The sequence below is a fragment of the Myotis brandtii genome, unplaced genomic scaffold (assembly GCF_000412655.1).
Source record: "Myotis brandtii unplaced genomic scaffold, ASM41265v1 scaffold506, whole genome shotgun sequence".
NCBI classification, from domain to species: Eukaryota; Metazoa; Chordata; class Mammalia; order Chiroptera; family Vespertilionidae; genus Myotis; species Myotis brandtii.
Genome location: NW_005369287.1, coordinates 3,904,946 through 3,914,416, shown reverse-complemented (window position 1 = coordinate 3,914,416; position 9,471 = coordinate 3,904,946). Strand labels below are relative to the sequence as shown.

General features: G+C 39.5%; 1 pseudogene; it reads left to right on the top strand.

Moving 5' to 3' along the window:
• The first annotated feature begins 8,103 nt into the window (after positions 1 to 8,103).
• LOC102263142 lies at positions 8,104 to 9,262 on the top strand (annotated as a pseudogene).
• The last annotated feature ends 209 nt before the right edge of the window (positions 9,263 to 9,471 follow it).

The window sequence follows — 9,471 nt, the reverse complement described above, 5'->3', positions numbered from 1 at the left end:
CAGCTGGGTTTTCGATGGCAACAATGGCCCGAGCTGCCAGCAGAAGCTTCTCCCAGGTTCTCTTCAGATTGATGATGTAGATGCCATCACTTTTCCTTTTGTAGATGTACTGTTCCATTTGAAGTCAAGGTTGGTGCCACCTAAGTGGGTTCCTGCTGCAAGGAACTTGAGGACATCCTCCTCCTTCATTTGCAGGACATCAAGGGCTCTGGACATTGTGAAAAGTTTCCCTTTAAGTTACGTGGGAACCAAGAACAACGCCATATGGAGCCCTCCCTGGGTAGCGCGGAAAGCGACTCCTGACAATTTTTGATAAATGCAGTACCATCTCCTCCTTGAAGTCTCGTGGCATTAAAGTGTAGATTTTAAGAAGGTAGGATCTTTGATTTCTGGAGCGTAAGTCCTCCGGTGTTGTTCTTAAAATTGCCTTTGGCATTGTATTCGTTTTCTATGGCTGCCATAACAATTCACCACTCAAATTGATTCTCACAGTTCTGTAGACCAGAGGTCTGGATGAGCTCAGCTAGTTCCTCTGCTCTGGGTCTCACAAGGCCAAAACCAAGACATCAGCCAGCTTGGAATTTCATTTGGAGCCTCTTAGGGGGAATCTGTTTTCAAGCTTATTCAGATGGTGGGCTGAATTCAGTCCTTTATAGCCATGAGGCTGAGGTCTCTGTGTCCTTGTGGCTGTCAGCTGGGAGCCTCTGTCTGTTCTTGAAAGCTACGTGTCACATTTCCCCTTCCACCTTTAACCAGCAATGGCATGTTGAATCTTTATGGTACTTCAAATCCTCTAATTTCCTTGCTGCCTCTCTTCTGCCTTCAGCCAAAGAAAGTTCTCTGCTTTCCAGGGCTCATCTGATTTGAATGGGCCCATCCAGATAAACCAGGACAACCTCCTTATTTAAAATCCATGGCCTTAATTACATCTACAAAGTCCTTTTACCATATCACGCAACATAGTCACAGGTTCCAGAGATTAGGTGTGGACATCTTTGGGGCTCAATCTGCTTACTGCAGCTCTCCTAAATCTCTTACATTTCCATACAATTTTCACAAAAAGTTTCTAATGCAATTGTTTTTTACATACAAAGAGCTGTAGATCAAGCATGGGCACTTAAATAAAATATTTGTCAAATTAGTTAATGAATGCACTGCACTTTGTCTGGACTCTTTTTATGGCCCTTGATATTTGGTGTCTTGCAGCTGTTTGTATACAAATCTTGGCTCCTTTTATGAATGACTGTGAGCATTGTGGGTAGGAATGTATCAAACCCACACTCCACACCAGTTTCTAGCATCATGTTTGATACACTGCAGAGCCTATTAAAGTATCCATATTTGCCATAAATTAGAGACATGGAATATCTGCCACTCATCATGAAATATACTCTCTAATTCCCTGTCCCTTGTTCTTATTGAAAGTTCAATTCACAAGATATTAATAGAGGATTCCAGGAAACAAATGTGGTCCATGTATTCTTCTAGTGTCTGGAGCCTAGATTCCAGACCAAGCATGTCAAACTCGCGGCCCACGGACCACATGCCTCATTTAAACGCATGTGACCTGCCTGTCGCGAGTTTGACATGCTTGGTCCAGACCCTCTAAATTATGTCATTGAATTAAGTCAGAAAGCTGTATGCCTAGTCTATAAGCTCTGTACACCTTAGAAAACTTATTTTTCTGAATTACATTTGCCATTAGCTCATTGACCTATATTTTAAAACATAATGGAAAACAGTGCTATAACATTCAGTTTGTGCTAATGAGATAATATTAAGAACAGAGTTCTCTACTAGTACATCATAAGGTACCTTTTCAATGAAAATCAGGAAAAATTCTCTCCATCCCCAGAACTATGAATAACTATTCATTTCTTCAGCAACTATAACGTAAGTATCTGATTAAATTTCCCACTTTGCCTTAGCTACTAGAAAGAACACTTTTAGTGGCCAAACTTCTAGCAAGCAATATAAGATGATGTGTATTTTGGGCTTAAATATTAAGCTTACCCTTAAAAGGCAAAGTAGAAAGAGAAAAACAACTCCACTGGGTGCAAACTCCAGAGGGCAGGTGCTATGTTTGTTTTATTCATGCCAAATAATGCACAATACAGGATGCAATAATAAAGAGAGGGACCCTAGAGGGAGGAAGGAAAAAAGACTACAGTGTCTGTAAAATCAATCAATCAATTAATTAATTGAGAAATTTAATGTGATTTTTTACTAAAGTTGACTTCTACTGTATGCTATTGATTCTGTTAAAAGACATTGAAACAGCCTGGCTGGTGTGGCTCAGTGCTTGAGTGCCCACCTATGAACCAAGAGGTCACGGGTTCAATTCCCAGGCGGGGCACCCGCCCGGGTTACTTGCAGGCTCAATCCCCAGTAGGGGGCATGTAAGAGGCAGCCAGTCAGTGACTCTCTCTCATCATTAATATTTCTATCCCTTTCTCCCTCTCCCTTCCTCTCTCAGGAATCAATAAAAACGTATTTTTTTAAAAAAGAAAAGAAATTGGGACATCCATTAGCAGAGTAAGGTAGAAATTTCCATACTGATGTGGAAAAAGACAACACTGTGAATATAAATATGTACTATATAATCACAATTTTGTTTTTGGAAAAAAAAAAAAGTCTGTGTGAATATTTGCATATTTTTCCCTAAAGACATAGTCATAGGTGCAGAGAGAAAATGAGGTGCTCTGAGTACTGTTCTACATTCCACACTTGGGACATCTTCTCACAAGAATGACTATGAGAAGGAACTTTTACCATTTGCAACAGCATGGATGGAACTAGAGAACATTATACTAAGCAAAATAAGCCAGTCAGGTGTGAAATTCACCTGTGGGGCTTCTGAGGCTTAGCAACTTGGAAATCACCAAATGTCCAAGCCATGTACCTGTGTTTTACACACACACACACACACACACACACACACACACACACACGTGCGCCCGCGCACACGCACACGCACACACACAGAGCCTAAAGACTGACCATGTGGGTCAAATGGGGGGAAAGGAGACATGTAAAACTTTAGACAATAAAATAAATAAATAAATAAATAAAGCGACTATGGTACAATGAAATCCGGCATAAAATTGATTTTTTTCTATGTTGCTAGTGGCAGCTTATGTTGGTAAACATATGGGTTGTCAGTTTAGCATTGCTTATCTGAAGCCATAAAGATGTTCATAACCTTTGATCAATTATTCCACACACGGCCTATTATCTTAAGGAAATTGCTCCAATGAAGAACAAAGGTCCAGGCCCAAAGATATTCATCATTATAACAATCCAAACCAAGTGGGAGTAAAATATTGAAATATCTTCTTTTTTCTTAACTTTTCTGTCAGTTGGATGATATTTGAAGCAGATCCTAGAGCTTGTTAATCACTTTAAAGTATTAAAAATAAATAAGTCTTATTTGGCTTATTAAAATGTTTAATACAATCTAAATCAAAACTTTAACCTCATTTAACTAAAACTCTTGATCTTATCTGAGCTTAGAAACCTGTAATGAAGACTGAGAAGCAGCCGAGGGCTGGGGATAAGGAGATAGCTTTTTCTGTATTTTGTTTTACTTTCTTCCTTACTTCCCCGCTCAGCATGGGGGCAGGAGAAGAGAGGAGAGGTAAAGCCCGTGAAAAGTCTTACTGGACCGACCGATGTAAATGTGGGGTCAGAGCCCTCTGTGTGTTACAGATACCTGAATACTAGTAGCCCTTTCTCCTTAGTCCCTTTTGTGGAGGAAACGCCTCACTTGGGGGCCTCCCTACACGGTTCCAGTTAAGCACAGACTCTTAGTTTTCGGTAGACCTTTTGGCAGGATCTTTTAAATTCAACGCAAGGCCAGTTACCTTCCGAGGACCACCATTGTCCCACCCACAGCTGAAAGCACTCTTAATGCTCTGACTTCAACGGAAGGTATAACTAGCCTCTCACCTTTATCTATTTCTGGGTGTGAGCCAGACACCAGCCTCTGTGTTCTCCAACACAAGACACACCTGCAGGAGTTCTACCGTGGACCCCCTCACATCACTTGAGTTGGGGGGTGGGGGGATGAGGCAAAACCAAAGCACTCTTTCAGCTCTCCCCAAAGAGAATCTCACCAGTAATATCCCCTCATTCCTCTGCCTTCCAATACATATAGAATAGGGGTGGGCCATAGGCTAGGTGGGGAGAGTTAGTTTTTTGGATCTCCCTTTAGGAAGGACCATGTGGGTGATCAGGCACCCCTCTGTAGATGCATGGACACTTAACACTCTTTTACCCCAGCTGCAGCTCTGGAAAAGGCATTCTGTGACACCACTTTATTCGCTTATTTACTACTTGTTAAAAACCAATAAAATTTATTTCAGTAAACTTCAAAACTACTTTCACCATTTTCTCAATACTATAATAGAAAACCTAGTTCTTTGCAGAAAAAAATCAGCCTTCCAAGTTTTAAATGTGTGTAGTTGCTCATGCAAAATGCCTCTGATGGCTTATGTTATGGTAGACTGGTTAGTCAAATCAAAATACAAATCTTCTACTACCTAGAGAGTATAATAGAATGGAAATAATTCATTCATAAGATTCTAATTTATAAACCAACTTCACTACTTTTAAAATACTACCCTAAGAATTATAATTCTATCAAGCTTTGATTTGAACAAATGTACAATCATTTAGACAACAGCTGTTACACTAAAAAAAAAAAATTCAAAATGTCTTTAGAAGAGTGACAGGAACATTATTAACATGATTGCCCTGGTTCAGCCCTTCAGAAGGAGGCTCTCCGAAGGCTGGCTCAGCCCTAGGAAATGCACACTTTGGCTATAACTCTTGAACAAGAATCACACAGAAACCCCCTTGGTGGGCAGATGTTACTCGGCACTAATGGAGATTGAAGGGCCAGGAAAATCCCCTGTGGGAAGTAATATCAAGAATTCGTACAGGTTTCCTGGAGAAGACAACAGATGAGGTTCTCCTCTTGTAACATACCCTATGGATCCATTCCCAGCATGCAACCTTCAACTGGATGAGGTGGACAAGAATAAAAAGCCTACACCAACTTCACTTTCAAGTAGTAGAGATGGATCAGGAGGACCTACATTACCAAAAGCATCTTCAGGATGAGTCCCACCAGATCCCATTTTTTTAAAGATATGGACCAATTTCTCCTTCTAAAGAAGGCCCATTAAAACTTATAAATCTTGCTAGTGTAGAAAGATAGCCAGTGTCTGAAGCAGAAATGAAAACTGTGTCTTGTGCTTGTTAAGGAAGAGCTGGACCAGGATGTAGATGGCCTGGTGGACACTATGTCATCCTGGACACTAGATCCCAGGGAGATGACATCTGGTGATGCAGGGAAACACTGAACCCTGAATCTCTGAACCATCTTAGCTGGACATACCCCCTGCCTTGATGATGCACTGATCCAGAAGATTCCCTGGTTCTCATGGGCCTTGGCCACATGCTGCACTTAGATCATCGAGTCCTTAAGGATCCTTTTCTAAAATCTCCCAAGTTTATATCATCTGTGGTTAATTTTGGCCTTCCACGTGAATTTACTATAATCAAGAGCAATAAGCTGGCTTCTCAGAGGACAAGTAAGTTCTTCCATTTCTTCTCTTAGTACTTTGGCTTGATTGTTGGTTTGTTTGGTTTCGTATGTGTGTTTTGTTTTGGTAACCAGCTCTTCATGGCCTGGCTCATGTTTTTATCTGCTTTGAAATTCGTCTAAATTATTCTTCTTCCTCTGCAGGAAAATTTCCTGGGAGATTTCTTATTCTTGTCTTGACACAGTTTGGTCTTTGAGTATAGGCTGAAGCTTTGGAACCTCACTTAATCTTTGCATTTTCTGATTCCAACAATGCATTTCTGTTTGCTTGTTTGTTTATTTGGAGAATTGTACTGTATAACCTGTTAGTGATTTTTTTTTCTCCTCCAGCTACTTAAATATATATTTGGTTACTTTCTTCTTCAAGGTTTAAAAGGAAACATTTAGTTTGACGGCATCCATCAGTTTTCTCAAAGCTCATATTGACTGGTCATCTAGGTGGTGTGCAATTTTATTAAAAGTTGACCTTTGATCTATATCATTCTTGAACAACAAAATGGAAAGTACACATAAAACACTTCTGCTTCATTCTGAGGTATATGATTATCTAACGTGAAAGCTTATGTACAATTTAAGTTACAAGCAGAACTAGCTGCTTTTTCCATTTCATTCTGAGGTATATGATTATCTAACGTGAAAGCTTGTGTACAATTTATTAAGTTACAAGCAGAACTAGATGCTTTTTCCAATGAACACTATATTCACTTGAAATAAAAATTAATAAACTGTACAGACTTAGGTATTTAGTCGACAATTTTTTGAAAATAAAAAAGTAAGCCTGTCATTTCAAGGAAAAATAACTGACAGCATATATTTTGCCAATTCAAGGTGTCAAGTGAATATTGGAATTTGAGAAAAATTGTATCTATCACCATGAACTTGACAGCTTCCCAATATTTAAAACCTTTTCTGATTAAATCAATGGTCTTATTAACAGACATGATATTTTTATATTTAATAATGAAATATGTCAACATTTGGAAGGTGTGAATAAGTCAGTAAACCAAAAATTTTCAAGTGACCTAATATGATATTACAAAATCATGCATAGGTAAAAGATCTATATAAAGTGCAAGATAGACCAATGAATTTTAATGTAACGGAGTATGTCAATTTCATTGATATGATGTCAGATTCCACATTGCAACTACCCTTTAATAAACAATTGTCAAGTTTTAGTATAGTAACAAAGAATACCCACATGTATCTAAAAAGGCTGTTAACATATTTCTCCCTTTTCCAACTACATCTTTGCACAAAACAGAATTTTCTTCATATATCTGAATTATAGCATTATACTGCAACATATTGAATGCAGCAGATATAAGAATCCAGCTATGTTCTATTAAGTTAGATCTTTTAAAAATTTACAAATCTATAAAATAATGTCAGTCTTCTCACTAATTTATAGGGGGGAGTTGGAGAAATTTGGCAATTTTTCATTAATATTTGTTACTTATTTTTAGTGATAGGAGTTTATAATGAGTAATTGTATTATTATAACAAATGCAATAATGAATAAATACTATTCTTAACATTTCTCCATTTTAATTTCTGATACAGTAAATATCAATAGATATAACCTACATAAACAATGGCCATTTGGGGTCCTCAATAATTTTTATGACAGGACCCTTTTGTGGGTCCTGTCACCAAAACTGAGAACTGTTGCTTTAGACTTTTCAACCATTTATTTTCTTTTAACTGTGTTTTTCACTCTATGCTTCATTGTCTTATGAAAGTAGTTTTGTGCTTTCCTGAAAATGGTCATGTTCACCCACACCTTTGATGTCGTCATTGGTTGTTTCTCATTCTTCTAGTACCACTTGGGATTGAACGGCTTCTGATCTATCTGTTAGTCACTAAGCATCCTTGTGATGCTCATCCTGGACATTTAGATTTCTCTTTCCTCCATCCTTTTACTGACAAGTCTACCTTAACCTCGAGAAGGAACCTTTAAAGCTTTTTTATTATTTGCCTCCAGGCCCAGCATTTCTGATCCTTTGTTCTCAAGACTGACCTCCTTCAAAAAGGACTCCATTGCTTCATAATCTCTCTTAATATACCCAAACTCAAAAAATTTTGCTTTTTAAAAATCTGGGGCAGAGTAAGTTATGCCAAGCTCTTCCTCCCAACATTTAAAAGTTGACTTTACCTACAAGAAAGCCTATGTCACCATCTCCCAGGTAGCAGGTGCATCACCAAGAGCTGGACCAGGACTCACACCTCCAAGCGGGGCCCTCAGCCCACACAGCATCTCCAGGAGCCATCACCAGGCCCTCTGTGGCACAGGTGGTTACTAGAACAGCCTCAGATTGTCAGGGCCCTACTGACCTCAAGAGACTACAAGGGCACTACAGAATGCTCCATTCAGAACATAAGACAACATGTGCAGTGAGGCCTGTCTGACCGACCTTCAGCAGGGCCAGGACCTCCAAGTTTTCTCAGGTAGGCGTCATTGAGGGTTTTGGCCTGGGCTGTGCAACTAGATACAAATTTAAAATATGGCAACTTTGAAAGACATTCCCAGGTGACTGAAGTCAATCAAAACCATCCTGAAAATTAGCAAGTCTATGAAAATGGCAGCAGCAGCAAAATATGCCCGAGCTGAAAGGGAGCTGCAATCAGCTCGAATGTGTGGAACAGGATCTTCGGCTTTGTATGAACAGGCTTGTGATAAGGTGCCTGCAAACAAGGAGAAAAATTGGTGCCTGCCAATTTTACACACCTCCTTATCGGCGTGTACTCAGATAGAGTGCTTTGCAGTGCTACCCATTTCTTGGATGTTAAACAGATGAAAAGTGAGCCCAGAAGGTATGGCTCAGTGATTGAGTATCAACCCATGAACCAAGAGGTCACTGGTTCAGTTCCTGGTCAGGGCACTTGCCCTGGTTGAGGGCTCTATCCCCAGTAGGGGGCATGTGGGAGGCAACCAATAGATGTTTCTCTCATTGATGTTTCTATCTTTCTATCTTTCTCCCTTCCTCTCTCTCTAAAAAAATCAATAAAATAAAATAATAAAGGGAGGTGGCTATGCTCACAGGAGCTGGGAAAGTTAAGATGGTTGGAATCGGTGATAAAATTAGGGGTATACTTCATAAGACTCATTATGACCAGTTTCTGGTCACCTTCAAAGAAGTGGGAAGAAAACCCCCTACTTTTGGAGATGTGTCAGTCATTGCCCTGGAATTACTAAATTCTGGATATGAACTTGATGAAGGATCTATCATCTTTAATGGATTCAGGTCTGTCATCTCCTACAAGACAAAAGAAAAGCCCATCTTTTCTCTTCTCTTAATACCATTGTAAGTGCTGAGTGCACGAGTACCTATGACGACATTGATGCTGACATGCTGGAGAATTACCAGGAATACATCTGGCCAATATCACCTACTATTCTCTGAAGGACTACACCACTAGTGAGCAAAATGCCAGCATGATGGCCATGGACAATGCAAGCAAGAATGCTTCTAAGGTGATCGGCAAATTGACTTTGACCTTCAACCGCATAGGCCAAGCTGTCAGCACAAAGGAGTTGATTGAAATCATCTCCAGTGCTGCAGCTCTGGATTAATGAAAATCAAGTTTCATCCTCAGACAAAGAGGTAAAGGAGGAAAACTCAGCCAGCTGATTTTGTTTTTACCTTGCTGCTGTGCTGGTCAGAAGAAATTATTGGCCCATTGTTTAAATTACTGAAGACAGCAAGGTATTTATAAATTATCTTACAATAAACAATTTACACTAAGAATAAAAAAATATATAAGCCAGTGCCTGGCAACAAGAACAGACCAGCAGTGGGAGGGAGATAGGGAAGGGAAGGGAAGAATATGACAGAACAGAGTTTTCCCACATTTTCTACATC